The sequence below is a fragment of the Pteropus alecto genome, unplaced genomic scaffold, assembly GCF_000325575.1.
Source record: "Pteropus alecto unplaced genomic scaffold, ASM32557v1 scaffold95, whole genome shotgun sequence".
NCBI lineage: Eukaryota > Metazoa > Chordata > Mammalia > Chiroptera > Pteropodidae > Pteropus > Pteropus alecto.
In genome coordinates this window covers 568782-593521 of record NW_006441071.1, presented here as the reverse complement: position 1 = coordinate 593521, position 24740 = coordinate 568782, and the positions used below count along the sequence as shown (strand labels likewise).

The 24740-nt window shown below is 35.2% G+C and overlaps 1 protein-coding gene and 1 pseudogene across 1 annotated transcript in view; one reads left to right on the top strand and one right to left on the bottom strand.

Moving 5' to 3' along the window:
• Nucleotides 1–24740, bottom strand: part of MLLT3 (MLLT3, super elongation complex subunit) — a 233872-nt gene that overhangs the window by 187408 nt on the left and 21724 nt on the right. The gene's annotated exons all lie outside the window — the stretch shown is intronic.
• Nucleotides 4313–4653, top strand: LOC102881399 (annotated as a pseudogene).

Genomic DNA, 24740 nt, shown 5'->3' with positions numbered 1-24740 from the left:
ATTTAATCAATCAGTGATCAAAGAGTTAAAACAACAGAGTCTTCATTGGGTTCCAGAGGCAAGAGGAAACAGATGTCAGCACCTTTACATGTGCCTATGTCCCATGTGAGATTTGGAAGAGGAGAAAGATTTGGAAGAGGAGAAAGAAGCAGACAGCATCGGAACCTACAGCTCCAGATGGTATACCAAACGACCAATGGTTAAGCCAACATAACACAATAATACACAGGAACATCAGCACATTTCTGTTTTGCGAAAAATATCCAAAGCAATTGACCTAAGAAAGAGATCCATTCAAGATTTTGAGAGGCTGCTCTGCCCCTTATCTCAAGGGCAGTCTTACTATCTTAAAGGCACCACCTAGTCACTGCCTATAGTGCATTCAAGACATCAGCCTCTCCTAGGAATAGGATAGGCATGGGTTATAAACTGTCTGAATAGTTTGAAAATGTGTGAACTTCCCTTAGGAAAAAAATAAAGCAGTAATTTCAGGATGCTTCCAAAAGAACAAGAGACAATTTTATCCTTCAAAGGCAAAAAAAAAAAAAAAAAAAGCTATTTAGAAGTTAAAATAGAAGGTGGAAAGCTGAACTGGGGTGGCTCTCTTTTCTAAAAGCATGTAAACTCATGGCTCTCATAAGCAAAAGAGCTGGAAAGTAGTACTACACTCAGTAAAAATTTAAACAAATGTATGATTTTTTAAAAAATAGTACAAACAAACTCTTTAACTTTCCTTAATTTTTTAAAAATGTTATTAGCCTTACCAGTTGCAATCTCAAATTAAAGTCATCAAATGACAGCCACTGCAAACAATAAGCCTAAACATAAAGCGGCAGAGGAAACTATTCTTCCTCAAACTCTGTTCTGGCAAATCTTCAGATTTGAGCATTGAAATTAGAATTAAATCAGTTTATCTTTACCAGCTCACCTTTACCAGTTCACCTTTTCCCTGTGAGGGTTCCAGAAAGGATACCTTCAAGAATTCATTTGGCACAGTAAACATTCCAAAATTTGATCAATAAAATAGCCCTGACGACATTATCATCATAACCCAGATTTATAGATTGAGCCCAAGACATTGGGTGCACGTCCAATAGTAACATATATTTTGAAATGAACAAATGGGTTTATATATTAACCAAGCACATCTTCAGTTCAGTAGAGAATGGCTACAGAAACTTACACTTGGCTTCTAGCTCTGAAGCTAAAGGGCCCTCCATTCTGTTGAGGTTAGAAGGGAGGGAGAGAAGGAGACACATAGAGAGAGAATAGAAAAGAAAAAAGAAAAGGCCCAGGTTTTAAGAACTCTTCCCATTTCCACACACCTCTCAACCCTACACACCAAAGTCCCCTACCTCAATCCCCTACCCAGATGACAATTCAAAGATTCCAAATTAATGAAAAAATTAACGAAGAGAACCCCAAAGCTAAGGAGAATTAAATACAGTGACCAAAAATAAATACTTGAATACACCCTAAAGTAAAAGAGGTACATTGGTGGTGGTGGTGGGGAGGCCTAGGTGATGATATTGAGGACACGAGATTATCTGTGAGTTAATAATTACTGAGTCTGAGTATTGTATACCTAAGTGTTTATTATATTATTCTCTCTACTTTTCTGAATACCTTTAAATTTCCCTAATAAAAAGCGGGTCGGGAGGCATGAAACTATATACAGTAAAATACTAATACCAGCAAACCCTTGGAGGAGAGATTCTAGATAATTGTATTTTCTTCTGTGAGTCTGTCAATAAAAAATATCACTCTTGTGTTCAGAAAATATTTACTGCTAAAATGTTTCTGATGAGAAATGATGCTCTTATCTGGATATCTCTGGAAGTCATCCATTCCTGTCTCAGTAAACCAAGCTGTGGCAAGATCCAAACTTAAGTGAAAACTATTGTGTCCTGAGGCACACACACCCCAAAATCCACATAACAGAGTTTCATATGAGGATGTAACAAGTACAAGATGAAAAGAATCTGACAAAAATATCCCAATAGAAAGTAAAGTGAATAATTCCCTTTCCTGAAGGGCAATATCATCTGTTTAAGGTTTGTTTTCTCTTTTAGTTAACATTGATTGATCCCTTGCTAAGTACAAATAACTTGGCTGTATTCTCACCTAATCCTCATAATAACCCTGAGAGGAAGTATGAGTATTAACCCCATTTCAGAAATGAAGATATTGAGATTCGGAATGTTTACAAAGAGTAGGGCTGGAGTAGGGATAAGAATGTAAGAATCACATCTTTGTCTTCAGGATGTCTGAGAAAAAGACAGGAGAGGAAATGCCTAAGAAGAAACAAAAAAATTAACCTACTTCAAAAAACTTCCTAACTGTGGGAGGTGAACACAGTGTAAATATATATATGCCTTATTGTTAAAATGCACAGCTAAAACTTATTGGATTTCATTAACCAATGTTGCCATAAAAAATAAATAAATTTAAATCAATACGTTCATACATACATAAATACAGGATAAATTTTAAAAAAAAAAAAAAAATCCAAAGTAAAACTACCCAGAGCCTGGGATTCTAACCTGACTCTATGTAACAGTAACATTTACAACTCCTGTCCACCCTCAAGTCCAAGTGGGGTAGAAATGATTGTAAAAGGAGTACATCGAGAAGAATTAAAAAGTCCATGAATGGTAAGATCCACCCTAGCAGCTAGCATCTTTGGAGCACTTAAGTGCCCAGCACTGTGCTATTCACCATCCCCTAAAGGAACTATTGTCATTGCCATCTCACAAACAAATGAAACTTAGAGAAGCCCAGTAACTTCCTCAAGGTACCTGCTAATAAGCAAAAACTGTTTTTTAGACCCAAAAAGCACCCACAAGATACTGCACACACCACAATACAATGTTACTCCTTGAAAAATAGGCTCACTCCCTCTATAAAACAATCATAAATCCACTCTGAATAGCAAGCATCTACATTCCCAAATTATTAACACCCACTCTAAATAGTTATAAAGATATCCCAAGACTTTCCAAAGTCTGAGAGGTATAAGGAAGATTATACAAGGGATTCTCTACAATGTATTTAAAACTGCTTGGATGTCATGAAAAATATAAAGCCGATGATTAAAACCTATGATAAAACTTCAATGAACAAGCTTTACGGAAAACTTGGTGGTGTCCTCAATATTCAGAACACCCAGTTTCAGAAAAAGATTTGGAGTGAAGAGACTATTTCAAATCCCAGCTTTTCCACTTAAAAGTTCCATGACCTTAGGCATGTCATCATTCAGCCACTTACTTGGAATCTCACTTTGGGTCCCTATTAGTGGAGCTAACAATATCTATTTATATGTAAAGCACCTAACTCGATGCTTGGCTCTCAATGAGAAGCTCAGTAAAGGCTTCTCTCCACATAATACTCTGGTCTGTACCAGCAAGCATTCTTCCTCCTTTGGTAACCCCAAAGGGAAAATGAACCCTCAGCTCCCCATTTGTGGATCAAAGTAATGCCCTCAGCTGGCCCAAACTACCTCCCCTCCCTTCTCACAGCACAATAACATCTTTATAGCAAAGATCTTCAAATTGTGGGGATTTAGTTCAGTAACTCTATTATTTTGCAATACTATAATTTTACTTTATTGGACTTTCAGATGGGCTTTGTTTGGCATTTGATGATTTCAGAGCCAGCTTCCCACTTAAAATTCTAGACCTTGGCTTTGATAATAGAATATGAAAAATGCCAAGACATTATATCTGTCCAAGGGACAAAAACTGTGTGAGCGGCCAGAGATTGTTTTATTTGTTTATACAGTGACAACAGTCAGAATTCCAAAGAATCAAGTCATAGGATCTTAATTTTGCTCCATCAGCCAGCCCTACCAGCTTGGTAGTAACAAAAAGCAACCTAGGACTCAGTGTTTTGTTTTTTCATTTTTGCATTTTGTCATTCACTAATGCTCAATATAAATATAATGAAAACTAATAAGGCTAAACACTACATTTTCAAAGAAACAGAAAATTATTTCTCCTACATCTATCACGGTTTTAACAATTTTTCAAGTGAATTACTTCAAAGTACTTTATTTAAATAAGATTTTTGGAATGTCTATGACAACAAAGCAGATTGAAAAGTATGTATATTTACAATGTGAGGAGAAAGGGGGATTCTGAACCTTTAACAATTTTTTAGATTGTTGTTTTTTTCAGTGTGATACAGAAACCAAACATTTAAACAAATATTGAAATCCAAAAGCCCACTCTAATGAACATCAGTGTTAAAATTAAGTCTCTTCCTTCCGCCATCTTGGAGCCAGTGGAGGCCTGCTGGGAAGAGTACTTCTAAAATGACAAATAAGTCTGGAAAGCAGTGGTGCAAGGCCATTTTTGCTGGCTATAAGTGGTGTCTCTGGAGGGAGCACATAGCTCTTCTTAAAACCGAAAGTGTTTATGCTCCAGGTGAAACTGAATTCTATCTAGTCAAAGGATGTGCTATGTGAGCAAAGCAAGAACAACACAGTGACTCCTGGTGGCAAACTGAACAAAACCAGAGTCATCTGGGGAAAGGTAACTGACTGGTGGTGCTCACGCAACCAGTGGCACGGTTTGTGCCAAATTCCAAAGCAATATTCTTGCTAAAACCGTTGGCCACAGAATCCTTGTAATGCTGTACCCCTCGAGGATTTAAACTTACTGAAAAGTAAACAAATAAAACTGGATTTGTTCTCATGTGAAAAAAAAAATTAAGTCTCAAATTAGTTAACAATTCTGGGAATTCCTAGCAATACTGATTTTTCTTGAAAAAGCAACCCCTTCAAACAACAACAACAACAACAACAAACATTGGTCTGGATCCAGACTCAACAAATTCCATATTTTTTACTTCTTTTGACTCTTATTTCCCACTTAGAAAAGGCAGAGTTGAAGACTAATGAGACCCTGACCTTTAAGTGTAACTTGAAAAAGCCACAGCCTGAAGATGAGTCATACACAGACTTCGTAAACGAACTACACAGTTGCTAGACTGTGTCATACAAAGAAGCTACGCGTAAAACTACTCACTGAAAATAGAAAACATGTCTATGTACTATAGAAACATCCCCACTCGCTCGGTCACACAAACAGAACAAAACAAGGACCACCACTCATACACAGATACACATTGTCCCTTAGCAAACAGATGTGTATCTTCGTATAGTGCTATTTAACTTTGTAAAGAAATAAATATTTTATTTAAGCCTTATGAACACAGATGAGCTTGTAACTTCTGGATTTCTCATTCCACCTGTTAGTTTCAGGAACAACAAAAAAAAATTCTGACCTACCCATTTATTATTCCATGTTTTGACAGATCTGAGAAGTTAGCACTACATGAATATATCAGTGTTTTTTAAACATTTAGTTAGTGTTCTAGCCTACTTTATCATATTTTTGTGTGTCTGATCATTCAGGGGTTTGTTAAAATGCAGATTGTGGGGTGCTATTAAATCAGAAAACCCATCTGATCCAATAGATTTGAAGTGGGCTCGTGAATTTGCATTTCTAACAAGTTCCCAAGTGATGATGCTAGTGCTAGGGACCACATTTAGAGACCCATTGCTTTACACTAATCATAATAAGATACACTATACATTTAGAGATGCAATAAAAGAATGGTGAATTGTCTTCAACTGAACCTAATTATAGTGTCTGAATTTTCAAATTATTTGATATATACACATTTTGAAGAACAATAGTTCTGTGAAAAATCACAACCATATAAAGTAGGATATTTTCAACCAGAATTAATTCTGTAACATTGCCCAATGTCTATTATTTTGACCCACAACAGTCCCAAGAGACATAACTCTTTCTACCTGTCTCTTGCAAAATTACATATTGCTCTTTGTAGTGATTCATCCCCATATTTGATATATTTAATAACCAATCCCAGTTAGAACAACAGTGGGGCAAAAATTTCGAGGTAATCTCCCATCCCACATATTTTAAAGGCCCTGAATGATCAGACACACAAAAATATGATAAAGTAGGCTAGAACACTAACTAAATGTTTAAAAAACACTGATATATTCATGTAGTGCTAACTTCTCAGGTCTGTCAAAACACAGAATAATCTAGTTTGATCCAGGAGCATTATACTATTTGTTCTTACCTTTCCAGATACTGACCTAGAAAACCACACTCAAGAGAAAAAAACACAACTTTCATAGGACCTGTTCTCTCAGCTCATGCACCTTCTCAACATCTCTGTAAAATTATCTCAGCGATACAAAAAGGTCCAGGTTCAACTGAGATTCGCCTTGGCCCATCTCTAACTTCCACATCAAAAGGCTAACCACTTGGGCAACTACTGTTGACTTGTTCTTTCGAATTTATTCTAGCCCCCTTATTGCACAACGTAGAGAGCAGGAGACCATGTTGCCAGAGCTGCCAGACACAGTCATGACAGATCTGAAAGGCGGAAGTAACACCTGTGCCTCTAAGGCTGAACTCCTGGTGTTTGGTCGCCGGTCTCAAAGGTAAAGAGGCAACACCCAACACTCACACCATTTTGCCAGCTAGGCAATGGCATCCAGAACCCGGCTGCTGTAATAATGGGAAGCAGTTTGACGGTGACTGCTTAGCTTCTTTATTACAGCACAGGTAGCCGTTTCTTCAGCTTCGGCTAGACAGTTCGACAGTGTTATTCTAAGAGCCATTGCTAGAAATTCAACCCAGACCCTGCTCTTTCAGCTCCTCCAAGATATATAAAGGACCTACTTTCCTATATCAAATCCTTCCCTGCTGAAACTGGATAGAGTGATCTGTTTTTAACAAGTGAATCCAGACCTACATCCCACTAAACAGAAAAGGATTCCTTTTAAGTTCTTATCACTAGTGAAAGGAAATACTCCATAGCAAGAGGAATTATTAGTATCTAGTATAACAGGAGACAAATGACAATTTGGAAGGTCTGGTTTCCATTCTAAACTCTTCCACTGACCTTTACTAAATAGGAATTTACAAACTGCTGAATGAATAAAAAATAAATCTAGGTAAATCATCTCTTCCCTGGTCGTAGCTAGTACAAAAGATATATTCAAAATTTTAATCACTCTGAATTAAGATGTGTTCTAAATATTACAAAAGCATAATGAAAAAGAGTGATTGATTAATAATCTTACCTCGGGTTCATTATATGAAAATGAGAAACCAATGAAAGAATGACAGATAAAGGACACTATGCTGTCCAATAGAGGGGCCAACAGCCACATATGGCTGGCATTGAGCACTTGAAATATGGCTAGAGCAATTGAGGAACTACATTTTTTAATTTTAATTAATTTAAATTTTTAAAATATAACCAATCAATAACCAGCAAACAAATATACCTGGAACCATCTGAATATATAAATCTAATTTTTAACAGTATATTTAATGAAATCTAAATATATACCAGATTTTGAGACTCAGTCCAAAAAAATGTAAAATACTTCAGTAACTGTTTATATTGATTACATATTGAATAATATTTTAGATGTATTAGGTTAAACAAATTGAATTTATTGTTACTATTAACTTTACCTGTCTATTTACTTGTTAAAATTTAGCTACTAGAAAATTTAAAATGAGAACCAGATTTGCCTTATATTTCTGTTGGACAGTGCTACCTTAAGGGATGTAAAATCTTTAATGGTTTTTGAAAGCAGGATTAAGAATAAGGATAAATCAGGTTGCCATCATAGAGGAACAATGGGAATAATGCTTCTATAAAGAGCCATGAGGACACTTAGAAAGCATCTCTCCAAATAAGATTTCTCAGTACACAAACAATTTACTCACCATAATCCTGGCCTATGAATGAACAAATAAAAATACATATTTTTGTAAAAGAAAGAAATTTAGCAGGAAGTTGATGAGAGCCATTATAGGGGTACACAAAGTTAATTTTCTGTGACATAGGTAGGTATGAAAGGTATGAGGAAATTTAGTCTTGTGGTTAGAGCGAAATAGCTCCTTCTTCTAACCATACCCTTTTCACTCACTACTAAGTCCAAAATCAAGTTGCAGACACGTATGAGAGACTAGACAGGACACAGTACAGAATGAAGTGGGGCAGCCCTCGAGCTCCGTGACCCAGAGAGGTCAGTGTGGAAAGCCTAGGGAGGGAAAAGGAAAAGCCCGTTGTTTTTGTTTTTTTCAAAGGAGGGGCAGGTACTGGGTGAATTTAGCCCTTACATGTGGGCCCTAGGTAGCTTTTTGTAAGTACAACTAATTAAATCTCACCAGACTTGTGTGAGGTAAACAGGGAGCAACACGGTCCTATCCCTGTTATACTAATGAGGCCCAAATAAAGAAAGCCTTGCTTGTTGTCACCTTGGCAAGACCCAAGAGCTCTGGCTTAGCTACCATCACCTCACAGTATAAAAAGTCTACCCAGCTTAGTGATTAACATGCCCACAACTCCAGCCCTGCTAATGGTCATCAAGACAAATGCTACCCACTTACATCTTTGCTTTCTTCCCTGTGAGCATTTAATAACTCTTCAAAACAAACAAAAAGGTCAAATCCCTTCTCTCCATTTATGGAAATTAACTAAAGCAGATCCACTGCTGTAACTAGACAGTGATGAGAATTACATCTAACATCTTGCCTTTAGGTAACATGACTTTTTTTTTTCTTTAAGCTCAATTTGGAACTAAGGACAAATTTCTTGATAAATACCCTTCCATAGACATGCCCCACTCTTTTTAAGCCTGAATAAATTCAAATCAAGATCCACCACTAGAGAGCTGAGCATAAAACAAGATCTTAGGCTCTCTTGGCCATCTTTTTAACCTATTTGCTTTAAGCAGTTTTATCTAGAATGTACAATCTGTATATAGTGGCTAGTCACAGAGAATACTTTTAGAAGGCTGCTAACCAAAAAGCAATCAGGAATGGATGACTTAAAATATAATGTAATTTTCAAAAACACATGGCTTACAATGTTTCCATTATGCACCCCCTCCCCAAACACGCCCAGGTAGAGCCTTGAAATAAAGCAATCGATGTTCACTTTTACTTAAAATCGTGACTGTTATTAGACAGAGCATTCTAATCATATCAGAGCATGGCCCAAGGAGAGACAGTACTCCACCCTCCAGTCTGAGGGACTGGACTGGAACAATTTACCCAATGCGAACCTGCCTAACCACCTAAACAGAAAAGCTGTCAATAGATTTTGGTTTTAAACATACAATATTTTGGACTCTGCTGATTTTCAAGTTCTTTGATACTGAAGTGAGAGGGGTAAGTTAATGTTTACCTTAGCATTATCAATGTGAAATGGGAGTGGGGAAAGACACTAAGCAAATGAATTACATAAACAAAATTAAAGAGGTGTTAAACCATTTCTTTTCACTCCCTTTAGAAGTCCCATTTACATACTGACAATGTAAACAGAAGCCACAGTAGTGCTTTGATCTGCTAATTACAAAACATTTTTATCTTTTCATTAAATCAAGAGTTCTAAGGGGCCACTTTAATGATTAAAAGGGCAGCCTACTCTAACTCACACTAAAAATTCACTTGTTTTTTTATTTTATTCTGTTTTCTTAAAAGAGGCTATGCAGTTCACCTTTAACTCTTGGGGTGGGTGGCTGCTGTTTAACAGGCAGATCTCAATACAGAGATCAGGAACATGAACAGTGATTAAAATACTCAAGCTGTTAGGACCCTGGAGTCAATGAGAGATACTGAAGAGGACTCCATCCTCAGGTGATGAAGCACCTGAAACTAATTTCCCACACATTAAATGACCAGGAAACACTATGCAATGCTATCAGGTACCAGGAAAACATTTCATATTCACCATTTCTTCACGGTTCGAACCTTTTAATTTAGTCATTAGAAATACCAATACCACCTTTGGCTATTTCTCTGAATGGTCAACAGCAACAGATATTTGAGGTTCTTTATCAGTACTTAAAGAGAATACCTCTTTCCGTTGAAGATGTCCCCTTTCTCTTTTGTTTTTATTTTTAAAATAACAGAACAATATTCTGTATGATGCTCAATCCAGTCACAATATAAATTTTTTAAAAATGTTTTATTAATTTCAGTTTTCCCTATGAAACAAGGGTGAATATAAATACCATTTTTAAAATTAATAAACTATTTTTAGAGCAGTTTTAGGTTTACAAAAAAAAATGAGAAATACTGAGTTCCCATACATTCCCTCACTCCCTCATCACACCCCACCCTGCTCTGTTTCCCTATTTTTAACATCTTACATTGACATGATAAATTGCTACAACTCATGCACCAATATTGACATATTAACTAAAATCCACAGTTTAGGTTTCACTCTTTGTGTTGTAGAATCCTATGAGTTTTGACAAATGCATAATGTACTCTAACCACCATTACAGTATCACATAGTTTCACTGCCCTAAAAATCCCATGCTCCACCTATTCATCCTTCCCTCTTCTCTGCCCACAAAGCCCTGGCAATCACTGATCTTTTATCTCCATAGTTTTGCCTTTTCCAGAATGTCATGTTGGAATTATACAATATATATGCTTTTCAGACTGCTTAGCAATCTGCATTTAAAAGTTCTTCCATGTCTTTTTTTCCTATCTTTCTGTGGTTTCCTAACTCATTTCCTTTTATTGCTGAATAATATTCCATTGTATTCCATTGCACCAGTTTGTTTTAGCCATTCACCTACTGAAAGACATCTTAGTTGCTTCTAATTTTTAGCAATTATGAATAAAGCTGTTACAAGCATTCATGTGTAGGTTTCTGTACGAACATGAGTTTTCAATTCATTTGAGTAAATACTTAGGAGCAAAACTACTGGATCGTATGGAGTATGTATTAGTGTGCTCTGGCTTCCATAACAAAATATTATAGACTGGGTGGCTTAAACAACATAATTTTATAGGTTTGGAGGCTGAGAAATCTAAGATCAATATGCCAGATGATTTGGTTTCTAAAGAGAGTTCCCTTCCTGCTGTGCAGATGGTGACCTACTCACTAGGTTCTCACATGACTAGAGGTGGGGTGGGGTGAAGAGAAAGAGAGCATCTCTCTTCTGCTAGCCTCTTCTTATAAAGACACTAATACTATCAGATCAGGGCCCCACCCTTATGACCTCATTTAACCTTAATTCCTTGCATAAAGTCTCTACCTCCAAATGCAGTGATAATGGGGGTTGGAGTTTTAACATGAATTTGAGAATACAAACATTTGGTCCATAATATATGGTATGAATATGTTAAGCTTTGCAAGAAATCGCCAAACTGTCTCCCAAAGTGGCTGTATCACTTTGCAACAACAATGAACGACAGTTCCTGCTGCTTCACACTCTTACCAGTAATATTTGGTAGTGTCAGCAGTGTTTTTAGATCTTAGCTCTTCTAATAGGTGTGTAGAGGTATTTCATATTTTAATTTGCAACTCTAATGATATATGATGTTGAGCTTATTTGCCATCTGTATATTTTCTTTGGTAGAGTGTCTGCAAAATAGTCTTTTCATGATTCTAAAAGTATGTTTAACCAGAGTGTGGTCTGATGGCCACCTTGGAGTGGGATCGCCTGAGCTGCCTATTAAATATAAAGAAGATGGACCCCATCCAGTGTAATATATTAGACTTTTCTAATGCACTCAAGACTGAGAAACATTAAATGAATAGTTATACAATTGAAGAAGGGAGGGACACTAACTGAGAATCATCAATAGCCTCACTCCTACTAGACTGATTGATTAGATAACCTGCATCCATTATCTTTTCCTCACTGGCTGCTGACTTTTAAATCAGTCTTTTAAGAAAAATAAATACAATATGGATGGGTATTGCCATGATCAGGAGGTCAAGACCACTAAGTGATAGTAAAAAAAAAAAAAAGAGAGAGAGAGAGAGACTGGGAATTGAGATGTTTAACCCTTGTCCCCCAGGAAAATCATTAGGGATGGGGGAGAGAGGAAGGTTGGTTCTCCTCCTTAAAAATGAGCTAAACTAACCTGCCAAGAAAGAGTTGGGCATGCAGCTGGGAAGCTGAGATAAGCAAAATACCATGGAAGCAAATAATTCAAACTATGACAGGTCACAAATCAAACTCAAATTTAAAACTCCTAATAAGCTTCAAAGAGATTTTTACTTATTTCTTTCCACAAAAGGAGAGGAAGGAAGAGAAAAAAGACGGTGAAACAGTATGACTTGCTAGTAAGGACAGGAGTGGAAAAAGCTGCCCATTTCTCTGAGGGGCTGGCGGCGGCGAATAGGAAAAAAAAAAAAAAAGCAAAAATAAAAGAGAATAGGAAAGAACTATTCCTAGTATAACACTTTTTTCTTATCTGCTCAATACATCCTTTATTTTTATTTTTAAAATAACTTTGAAATAAAACCTCCAATGTGTGTTTAAACCAAAAGCAGGATTCTTCCCTGAGGAGTAAATCTGATGAATTAATTTTCTTCAAACCTTTTAGGTAGTAGCCAGCCAATTATTTGTTAAAACATCAAGTACAAAACAAAAGGCATGATTCTGCAGTTTAAAATAATGTTAATTTCTCTTAGATTTTTTTAAAACAGTTGATATTTTAATTATTGCATATTTCCAACAGATAAGTAGAGAAATGATTTCCCAATAGGTTCATATTTGCAAAAAAAAAAAAAAAAAAATCTTTTTAAACCAGTAAGACACAAAACAGACAAAAATGATTTTCTTTCATAGCTAAAATGTTAAGCTCTAATCAACTGTGAATAAGATATTTACTCAAAATTTAATTCTCTTGGTAATGGCAGGTAGTAATAATTTTTTTTTTATTTAGTAGCATTTTATCATTTAAAACACATTCTCATACATAATCTCTTTTTTATTCAATTCTCTTATCACTATTCTGAGTGAAATGAGGGAAGCTAATCTCTCTAGTCTCATTTTACAGGTAAGAAAGCAGAGTCTCTTGAAAATTAGGAAAATTTTTTCACTACAAAGCCAGAATTCAAATCCAGGACTCTAACTCCAGGACAAAGAAGCCCCACTCTTTCTGCTTTGCAAACATACAATAATGCCTAAATTATAAGACACAAAGAAAAAAAATCCTCATTTTAACCAATAAAAGAAAAAATCCAGAATGTGGTTTTAGAGTATTCTGGGAAATCATTTAATTAAAGAGAATTTAAGGATTGAGTGTTCACAAGCTTTGCGAACTCTCTGGAGTTTTTTCTATGATGGCACTAGTATTCTAGACCATGGTGTTAACTGGTGATTTCTAGGCAGCCCTCCGCATTGCAAAGTTACCTGCCAGGACAAGACACACACTCCGACCTGGCTTATTTACACAGTTATCTATGTCAGCTGTTAGAAGTTGGAAAACCTTTTTCTACCTTTCCCTTCACCAAGCCCTCTAATTTAATAAGCCTCCACAGCTACAGTTATGTCCATTTCAATGGGCAACAACTCTCTCCAGGCTTTTAAACATCCAAAAACCAGACGAAAATGGCAGTTGTTCCTTGCTAGGAATTGCAAGTCCTCTTTTACATTAGTGCTAAGTAGAGAAAGTCTCTACAATTTTTCGCATCCTGATGTTTTTAAAAAGAACATAAGGGATATTTAATCACATTAAGCCTCCCGAAATATATTTATTCCAGGGTAACAGATATTACCAATATTTTGAAGGCTTGAATTTCAGAGGGTTTTTTTAAACTTTAGTTTTCCAGTCCATATTATATTCAGATAATTTTGGTATTTTAGTATATGTAGTAGTATTTCTGAACTTTCTGGATCTCTTTTAATTTTTTTTTAAATTTATTATGATGACATTGGTTAACGAAATCTATTAAGTTTTAAGTGTACAATTCAATAGTAAGTCATATATATATTGCATTGTGTGTTCACCACCCATAGTTAGATTGCTTTGTCACCACATACTTGGCCCCTTTTACCACATCTTCCTCCCCCTCCCCCACTCCCCTACCCTTTGGTAATCACTAGTTTATTGTCCATGTCCATGAGTCTGTTTGTCATGTTTGTTTCTTTTAGGTTTATATCCCACATATAAATGACATTATGTGGTTTTCAACTTTTTCTGTCTGGCTTATTTAGCTTAGCATGATTATCTCAAGATCCATCCCTGCTGCTGCAAATGGTGGATCTCTTTTTTAAATCTAGTTTGATTTCCCTAATTTATTCGGTATTTTTTTTCTAACTTACTATGGACTAGGACACTAGGAAAGATAGGTAAGTTGCTCCCCGTGCTCCATAGCAAAGATGTTCCAACCTAGAATCACCAGGGAGCTAGTTTATAATACGGATTCTTCCTCCTCCCCCGCAAAAAAATGCAGATTCCCTGATTTTACTATCAAAATGTTCTGAGTCAATAGGACTGGGATAGTGTCCAGGAAGCAGCATTTTTAACATGATTCCATTTTAGGTAGTGATCTGACAGATGTGTTAAACAAATGCTGCCACAGAAGGACACCCTGGCCCATAGGACAAACTTATAAAGGGACATGTAAAAACAAGCTGTGAATGCCAAAGGCCATAAAAAGGGAACTGACTACAGGTGAGGAACCAAAGGCCTTCTGAGACTAAGAAGGACAACTTATACAATGGCATGAAACCATGAAATGTTTAGGGAACAAAGAATCATCTGAAAATCAATCTATGTCCAAACCGTGGATTCACCCTTTGGAAAGTATCTTGCATGTGAAAGTTTTCACAAAAATAGATTTTAAAACAAAGATATTTAAGCATGAAAGTGAATGACTGGACGTGTATTAAACACATACAGGCAGACCTCAGAAACACTGCAGGTTTGGTTCCAGACCACCACCATAAAGCAAGTATCATGAGAAAGCAAATCGTAATTTTTTTGCTAGTGAAAAGTCTTACTTTCAATTTGTAAAAAAATGTAAGATTTGTGAAGCATAATAATGCGAAGCACAATAAAATGAAGTAAACATGTATTAAATGTGAATTTAAGTTCCCAAATGGAAAAAAGTGTTTTTTAAGCAATGCTACAGAAACAGAATGAATAGGAATTGATGAGCCATTAATATACTAATCTATTAATATATTTTCATTCCCAAATGAAACTGATAAAAACCTACATCAGAAAGAAAACAGAACAAGCTCATAGGTGGATATTTACCTATTCCAATCACATATCTCAATAATATGAAATGGAAGATGATAGATTTTTAAGCTCACAATCCATCCTTACTTAACCCCAGCATTTGGTTATTATTTCTGATTCATATTGCCCCTTCCGTGCTTTATATGTGGCTTTAGATACAAACCAAAATAATTTAACTGTATATATAAATACTTGACACAACTGGTGGATCATATGATGCATTAGTCTATTCAGGCTGCCATAACAAGATACCATAGACTGAATGGCTTAAACCAGAGGCTTATTTTCTCACAATTCTGCAGGCTAGAAGTCCAAGATTAAGGTATCAGCAGGGTTGATTTCTTCTAAAGCCTCCTTCTCTTTGGGTTACAGATGGCCATCTTCTCCCTGTGCCTTTACATGGTTTTTTTGTGTCTGTGTCCTAATCTCTTCTATAAGGACATCAGTCACATTAGATTAGGGTCCAACCCAATAACCTCACTTATCTTAATTATCGCTTTAAAGACTCTATCTTCAAATAGTCATATTCTGAGGTACGGAGCATTAGAACTTCAATATTAGAATTAAGCAGTAGGGAGAGGGAGACATAATTCACTCCATAACGTTACAGCTAGCTACATATATTTTTTTAATTTAAAGTAACCATTACTTCAAAAAGTTTTTTTAAATTCCTTAATAATTCTCTCATAAGCAAAAGAGAAAAGGAAAAAAAAAAAAAAACTGCTACACTCAGGACTAGCCAGACCCCTCCTAGAATCCATGTTCACTTTGGCCAGAGGATTACCAGGAGGTCTGTTACATCATTCCAAGATCAAGAATCAGCTCTAAAACTATCCAGGGAATTTTGAGTCACTCCCTCAGGGTAACAAAATTTCAGACAAGTTGTTTTCACACCCATCCTTGGTGATAAAACCAAAGAAGCAATGAAAGAGCAGGCAAAGGAAAGAGAAAAAGTTTATACAGTTACATTCCAACACTTGCTTCCAAAGCCGTTAAGTATATGATGGCATTCTTGCTGTCCATGCCCAGACTTAATAAAAGCTCCCAACATTTTCTTGAACTGTAGCTAAATCTACAGAAGCCGAAATTTCTTCTGAAACAGCATGACTTTAGAAGCCATAAGCATATTTAAAAATCAAGAAACAAGGGCTTCGATATTATAAATTAAAATGGCCATCAACATTTCACAAAAATCAGTTTCCTCCCTGTAGAACATTTAAAAGTTAAGAGAAATTAGATTACATAGAGAAATTATCACATATTTAACTAAATTAAACCATAAAATCAGACATAGAAAACATTTGCCAAGATATAAACTATTTTGTAAACCATATATTAAATGTTAGAAATGGAGGGATGGAGGAAATGAAATAGATCCTATATTTAATTTATAATAAGTGCTACCAAACTAGGAAAAACACCAGTGGCCAATCCTTGCAAAAGAGCTAATTTGAATTCATCTGCAAAGGATCATCAGTAGATGCTAAAACCATTATATAAAAGATCGCAGTGGAATATGACATTTGAAAGATACAAAATATCATCACACTGGTCACTTGGTAATTGCAAGGGGAACAGTATACCTTTACAAAAGCTTTTGCCACTTCCATCCAGTCATAAAACTCAGTATTGCTAACATTGCGATAATCTACACTAGGTACCTCCTGTTGTGAAGTGCAATAAGAAGTACCTATGGAAGTTTCTCACTAAAAATACCTAACCTAAATAGAACAAAATTTACAGATCTAACTCCAATTCACAAGAAATACAGGGAATAGAGATTTCCAGTTAAATGACTCTACAAGGAAATGATCAGATAAATCCAGATTACAGGAGGTTCTGCAAGACAACAGACCTAGCCTGTTAAAAGATGTCAATGTCAAGATCAAAAAAATAAATGAGTGAGGGGAAATGTCCTAGATTAAAGAATACAAAAGAGATGTGACACCTTAAGGCTAATGTTAAATCTTAGATGTGATCAGTAGTTTTGTGGTTTGCAAGAAAATATTATTGTTTTTAGGAGAGACATTTTGTGTTTAGGGGTGAAAGGCCATGATATTTGCAACTTACTTTCAAGTGATTGGGAGCTATAAACAAAGAGATAAAATACATAAAGCAAATCATTAACTGATAGATCTAAGTATTCCTTGTACTATTTTTCAACTTTATTATACGTTTGAAATTCTTCAAAATAAAGTTGAAGGGGTTATCACTTCATGAAAATAAAAGGGTGGGCACTGCTCAAGCCTAAAGACTTGCATATAACTTGATGGAATTCTCGTTTAGGAAAAAAAAAGGACCAAAAGATATTTGAGAGATGACTGGATGTTTAAATAGATCTAGCATTAGATGATACTGAGAACAAATTTGTCATTTCTTTCTTGTGTGAAAATGGTAACACTTACATAGGAGAACATCCTAACTCTTAGGCGATACATGCCCAGAGCATTAAGGAATCGAATCTAATATAAAATACTCGGGTCTGTTTCTTTGGGTCTTCATTTCCTTATGAAGGCTGAAGTATAACATAAAATTTAATTTTATGCTTTTTCCTGGTTAAGAAAAAATGTAACATATAATTTTATATAAAAATCCCCATTAGATCCTTTTCCTCTACTTTCCATTTCCTACAAAAGCACATATATTGTCTTAATTCCACTATGAAAAGAAGTCCTGAGGTTAGGTTACCATTTCTCTAGACAAGCTCTGTCCCAGTATGGTAGCCATCAGCTACATGAAATTTCACTTGAAATGTGGCTAGTGAATTTTTAATTTTATTTAATTTTAATTAACTTACACATACATTAAAATAGCCACATTTCTAGTGGCTATTGTTTCAGACGGTGCAGCTGTAGAGTATATACAAAAACTAGACTTAAGATATAATATAATTTTCAAGCTTAAATTAAGGACAGGCTTCAGGGAAAACTATTTTATAAGCTTTTATCACCAGGTAATTCTAGATCAAGAATTACCTCCTTTGGGTTTTCTTATAGCACTTTTTCCCACAGGAAGAAAAAAAAAAAACGGTCCTCGATAAAAGTTTGCATAATGGAACTAATACAGCTTAAATCTACCCCAAATCAACAAAATTACCAGAGAAATTATTCCCTTCAATCAAATATATAGTTGTGTCCTGATTTAAGATGTCACAATTGTCAAGACTGATACAAAAGGAACTGATTTATTTGCAGTTTTCATTTAAAATAGGCTCCTTCAGAATACTAAAAATATGGTCTCACTTATAAAAAGTTATTTTAAACACGCATTGCCAGAAACATCTATTGTACAAGGTAAGACATACATGGCCCAGAATTCTACAAAGCATTGCTGCTACTTGTAACATATTCTGTCACTTATCTACTATTTGACTTTGACTAATTTACTTAAACCCTGTGACATCTTTAAATTCAGGGTTACTATACTTAAATAGAGTTATTGTGAGATTTACTGAGCAACATTAAAATCATTTAGAATAGTGCCTATCATGTAAGCATTAGTTGTTACTATTTCTCATCAACTAAGAGTTTACATTTTTCATAGATGGAAACAAAACAAACACATACACAAAATTGCAGAGTAAAATTACAAAAGCTGCTATATGTTTTTCTTTGTTTTTGTTTTTAAACTAGACCTTGTTCAACCTAGGAAACAATGTTCTCTTAATAAATCATATTGGAATAATCAAAAACCCTGGAATGTTAACATGTGTCTTCTATCGGAGAAAAGGCATGCCATCAAGGTTTAATTTATTTCCCAAATGTATAAATATGAAGATATTGCTTTGTGTTAACATTTTTCTTAATGAGAGTTAAGACAACATTTTTTTAATAACAGCTTTATTAAGATATTCTCATACCATATATTCCTTTAAAATGTGCAATTTAATGGGTTTTAGCACATTCAAATATGTGCAGCTATCACCACCGTTAATTTTAGAACATTTTCATTATCTCAAGAAGAGGAATTTCTTTAGCTATTACCTTTTCATTCCCCCAAAACTCCCCAGCCCTAAGCAACCACTAATCTACTTCCTTTCTTTACAGATTTCCCTATTCCGGGCATTTGACATAAATATAATCATATAATATGTGTTCTGTGACTGGCTTTTTTTTTTAATTAGCACAGTGTTTTCAAGATTCATCCATGTTGTACCCTGTATCAATATTGCATTCCTTTTTATGGCCAAATAATATTCTATTGTGTGAATATACCACATTTTGTTTATCCATTCATTATTTGATGGACATATAGGTTGCTTCCACCTTTTGGCTACTATGAACAATGCTGCCATAAACATTCACATGCAAGTTTTTGTGTAAACATGTTTTCATTTCTTTTAAGTAGATTCTTAGGAGGAGAATTCCTGGGTCACATGGTACCCCTATGTTTAACTGTTTAAGGAAATGCCAAACTGTTTTCTAAGGTAGATGTACCATTGTACCTTCCCTCCAGCAGTGTGTGAGGGGAGTTCTGATTTCTCCACATCCCAGCCTGTATCTGTTATCTAAATTTTTATTACAGCCATCCTAGTAAATATAATGTGGCATTCCACTATGGTTTCGATTTGCATTTCCCTGATGATTAATGATCTTGGGCATCTTTTCACATACTTTTTGGTCATTTGTTTCTCTTCTATGAATGTCTATTCAGATCCTTTAACCTTTTCATTAAGTTATTGGTCATATAATTGTAGTGTGTGTGTATCCTAGATACAAGCCATTATCAGATATATGATTTGAAAATATGCTCTCCCATTCTGTGGGCTGCCTTTTTACTTCCTTGAGAGTATGTCATTTGAAGTGCAAAAGTTTTTTAATAAAATCTAATTTATCTATTTTTTATTTTGTTGCTCGTGCTTTCGGTGTCATATCTAAGAATCCATTGCCTGACAAATCCAAAGTCATGAGTACTAACCTCTGTTTTCTCCAAGAGTTTTATAGTTGCAGCTCTTATAATTTAGGTCTCTGATCCATTTTGAGTTAAATTTTATATATGGTGTGAGGTAAAGATCCAACTTCATTCTTTAGCACGTGTATACCCAGTTCTCTGAGCACCATTTTTTTAAAAGACTATTATTTTCTCACTGATGGTCTTGAAACCCTTGTTAATAAGAGACACATAGTTTCTTTCTGAACTCTCAATTCTAATCAATTGATCTATATGTCTGTCCTTATGTCAGTAACTCATTATCTTGATTAATGTTATTTTGTAGTAAGTTTTAATATTGGGAAAGGTGAGTCTTCCAACTTTTTGTTCTTTTGCAAAATTATTTTGGCTATTCTGGGTCCCTTGAAATTCCACTTGAATTTTAAATCAGCTTTTTCCTACAAAGATACCAGTTAGGATTTTGACAGCGATTGCACTGAACCTGTAGATCAATTTGTGGTTTACTACCATCTTAACAATATTAAGTCTCCCAACTGATGAACATGGAATATGTTTCCATTTATTTAGAAATTCTTTAATTTTTTCCAATAATGTATTATAGTTTAAGAGCATAAGTTTTACACTTCTTTTGTTAAACATATTCATAAGTATCTTATCCTGATGTTATCGTAAATGGAAGAATTGTTTTTCTAATTTCATTCTTAGATTGTTTATTGAAACTGTACAGAATACAACTGATTTTTGTATTGATCTTGTATCCTACAATCTTGATGAACTGGTATATTATGAGGGTAGTATTGGTAGTACTCCAATTCAGAGGGTGACCATTAGACTAATTAGGTAATTCGTACAGAGTACTCAGTACTCAGTCTGACACATAGTTGGTGTTAAATATCAGTCAGTACTACTAAAGTACTTTTATATATCAAGTGATTTACAAAGATATCTTACTAAAAAATGTTTATGCAACACCTCCTGTGCAAAAGTGTGAGTTACACAGTGATTAAAAAAAAAAAATCCTGTCTGTAAGGAACAAGTAGTCTTAGAGCAGAAATATATCTTATTTTTCCTCAAATGATTATATCAGATAAAAAAAAATCTGAATAAGCTTTCTTTTGCAACAAATTTGCCTTAATGCACTCTTCAATGAAAAGCCTCATTTACTTTTGAACCATGTAAATGAGGTTCAGTTCTCCTTACTCTTTCAATGTTTATTACTAGACTCTTCCATACTGCTTCTGATCACAGGTATTGTTGCAGAGCAATGCTCCTGCACTGAACTTGACCAATATGACAGAAGAGTTTTAATCTTGTTATTGCTATCTTTGGTTTTTCTTTCCCTGAAACCTATTTCATGCTTTCAAATTTACAGAGAACGGAAACAGAGAAATGGGAAGGGAGTAGGGGTATTACAACAGGTAAGATTCCTGTAGGACTGCAGCCTGTAATCCTACTATTCCATAAAAGCATACGAATATTTCTTAACTAAAACAATTTCATTCCAAACAGCCCTTTAAGGTTAGATGTCTGCTTATTGTTCTAAAGCACCATTTAAAAATCAACCAGGTCCACTTTTGTCTCAGCAACATTTCCTTATTTCTAAATAATTTTTAAATTACACTTAGTTGTTGGAACAATAACAGCCATAACCTACAAACCATAATTTGTGCCACAAAGTCCAATTTCAGCCCAGATCTATTTTGGGGTTCACAAAAGCTTGAGCTAAAGAAGAATTCCATTGCATTGTTCAAGTTGAATCATAAACAGTCTCTGGGGGAAAAAAAGGCAAAACAATCAAAAATGGTACAAAATATGGAAAGAGATTCAGGTTCAAACATCTGCTACATAAATGGAAACATAACGGTGCTCATCTTCAACATAAACTTCCCCTTTACGTTCCCACAAAATTCCATTCTTACATCAACTATATTAAGTTGTTCTTAATATAGTTGTTCTGAATTAAGTTGTTCTGAAACATATCTGCTTACAAATCTAGCTCCTTTCCCCCTACCATAAAGCCTCTGAGCTTTTCAATAGCAGAGAAGTCATAGTGCTGAACAGATATGTAAATCGGGGTGAGAGTAGGATGAGCGATATGAAGCATTTCCATCCCACCCCAATATCGCCTAACCTACAAGTTCTTTAAAATGACTTGTTTTGCTTCAGCCTCTCTAGTTGATTCAAAAGCTAACAGTTGACGTTAGTCTTTTAAGTGAAGAAGACTACAACCTCAGTGAAGCACTGCTCAGATCACACTTCTGATGCAAAGTGGCACAGCATTTAAGAGCAATGACGCAGAACAAAACAAAGTTCTTTAAATACTAAAACTCACTATTAGTAAATTAAGTCTATTTTAAGTTTTAATCTACCTCATTGACAGTACACCTCTAAAACTGCACCTTTCTGAGTGTTGAGCCATTTAAATGAGACCAAATAAAAGTGATGCATCCAGTATTTGTCTAGCAAACCTGGTAGAAAAACTAACCAATCTGAGCAAGTTAGAACATAAGTTTCCAATTTTCTTCTCCAAATTAAAGTTACTTTGCTCAAACCCAATTCTGCTGATCTAAACTTCTGATTAGGTAAGGAAATGGAAACAAAAGTTAAAGGAAAAGCAACATGTTCGGTGGTCAAGAGATGCACCAAATGTCCATTTATCCAGAAGATTCAAATCATCAGAATGTTCTTGATTGGTAGCATGCAATTATGACTGATATTTATAAATATGATCTTTAAACAAATTTACTCAAATGCCTTTGGAATTTGGAAGGAAATTAAATTGCATTCTGAAACATTTTAGTAACAAGATGTCAAAAAAAACCCAAAAGACTACAAATGCTTTCTCTCCATTACCTAATAAACATCATCAACCAGGTACTGAGTACTGTACTGAAGCAAGCATATGTCTCAGAATCCTTCTCACTAGACCAACCTGGAAATAGAGACATGACGTAGAAGCACAGTATAAACAGATTAAAATAGTGGTGAGCTTATGACTTGGAGTCAAAAATGCCTGTGTTTAAATCATAAGTTATGCCATTCAAAAACAGAATGACCATATCATCTATCATCCCAAAAGCACCAGTTTTGAGAGCGACACAGGACAATAGGCATAAAACGGAACTGTCCCCATCAAAATAGGACATATGGTCACTGTAGTCAAGCCATATGGATCTTGGGAAAGTTAATCTTGAGTCTTGGATCCACATCTGTAAAATGTGAATAACAGGATACAGAATTTTACGTTCAGTAACTATAAATTGCTTTCCTATCCCTTTCGGCTATATAACCCTGTATTCTATGATGCTAATACAGAGAGTTCAGAAACTCTAAAAACACCATATAGCCTTAGAAGAGAAATATCAGAGAGATGCAAATCCATCCTTAAGAGATTCATGATTTTTTTTAATCTATACAATTCTTTTTTATTAGACTTCTCATTTGCAATTTTAAAAAATTTAGGTCAAATTTTGATACCTGGGTAGAACTCAGACCTTTATTTCCACTGGCTTTGCTTTTCAAACCTTCATCACAGCACTCAGCTTGTTGTATTGTGATTCTTTTTTTAATATGCCTGTTACCAGACTAACCACTCCTAAAAGACAAGAACCACTTCTGTTCCTGGTGATATCCTCAATGCTTAGAGCAATTTCTGGTACATAGTAGGGGCTGAATGCTGATTGAATAAATGATCACTAGAAATATAACCTTTCATTACCCAGCACTAATCCTGCTGTACATTCTCAAGCCACAAAGATGGTTTCATGGACAACTACCTATGTCCTTATTTTTCCCCATCTGAGTTTTTGAACTCATGATTAGTAACAGTAATCCAGAATGTTTCTTCTCTATTAGAGTGGTTTCACTTATTTCCCTAAGGGGAATCCATATTGAAATCCAATTTGGTTTTAGACCTTTGGAGATTCCCATCTTAAATCCTTTATTCAAATGCTCTGACCCTTCACACATATTTTATTAAAATCTAACTCTTCATGCAAAGAATACAAAACTGACTGTCCCAACACCATATTTACCTCCACCAGTGTTTGCTTCTTTTCTCTTACTCTCAGTGAACTCTCTTTATCCAGTCAAAACTATAGTACCTCCCTACAGAAATTAAAGTACATTTGACAAAGACCACTCTAATTATTGGAGGATCAGAATCCAAGAGAAAAAAATTAAAACCAAAGCAAATTAGTACAGTCCCAATTCAACAGCACTGAAACGCCTTCCATGGTAAAAAGGTTTTAAATTGTGAAGAAGCCCCTGGGGTCCCTAAGGCATTTCTAGGATTTCTAAAAAAAAAAAAAAAATGTAGTCAATCATAGACGTGTTTACTTTTTCTCTGCACCGCTGCCCCAGACTGCTCTGGGGCTGGGGGTTTCAAGGCAAAACAATGAAGCATTTGACAACCTCGAAAGTTCTGAATGACATTCTGGAAACAGTCAAACTTCACTTTGGGCTGCTCACTGAAGCACAGACAAACCATGGTACAACGCCCACCTTGAGCTTGGAATATGCTCTAGGTGAGAGTAACAATTTAGGCACTTCGTATTCGAAAAGACTTCTCTGGCTGACAGATTTGGTCCTGAGAAATTTCTTCACATTTCCTAAAAGCCATTAAAATTTACCTGGCAAATCCTCACCCATCACCACAGTAAACAACCCGTGACTGCTTGTTGAAAGTATAACTTTTATTTGGAAAGAAAAAAAAAATTGCGCTAGCAACAGCAGATGGTTCTTATCCCAAGCTAAATAACAATAGTAAGATGAAATTTTAAA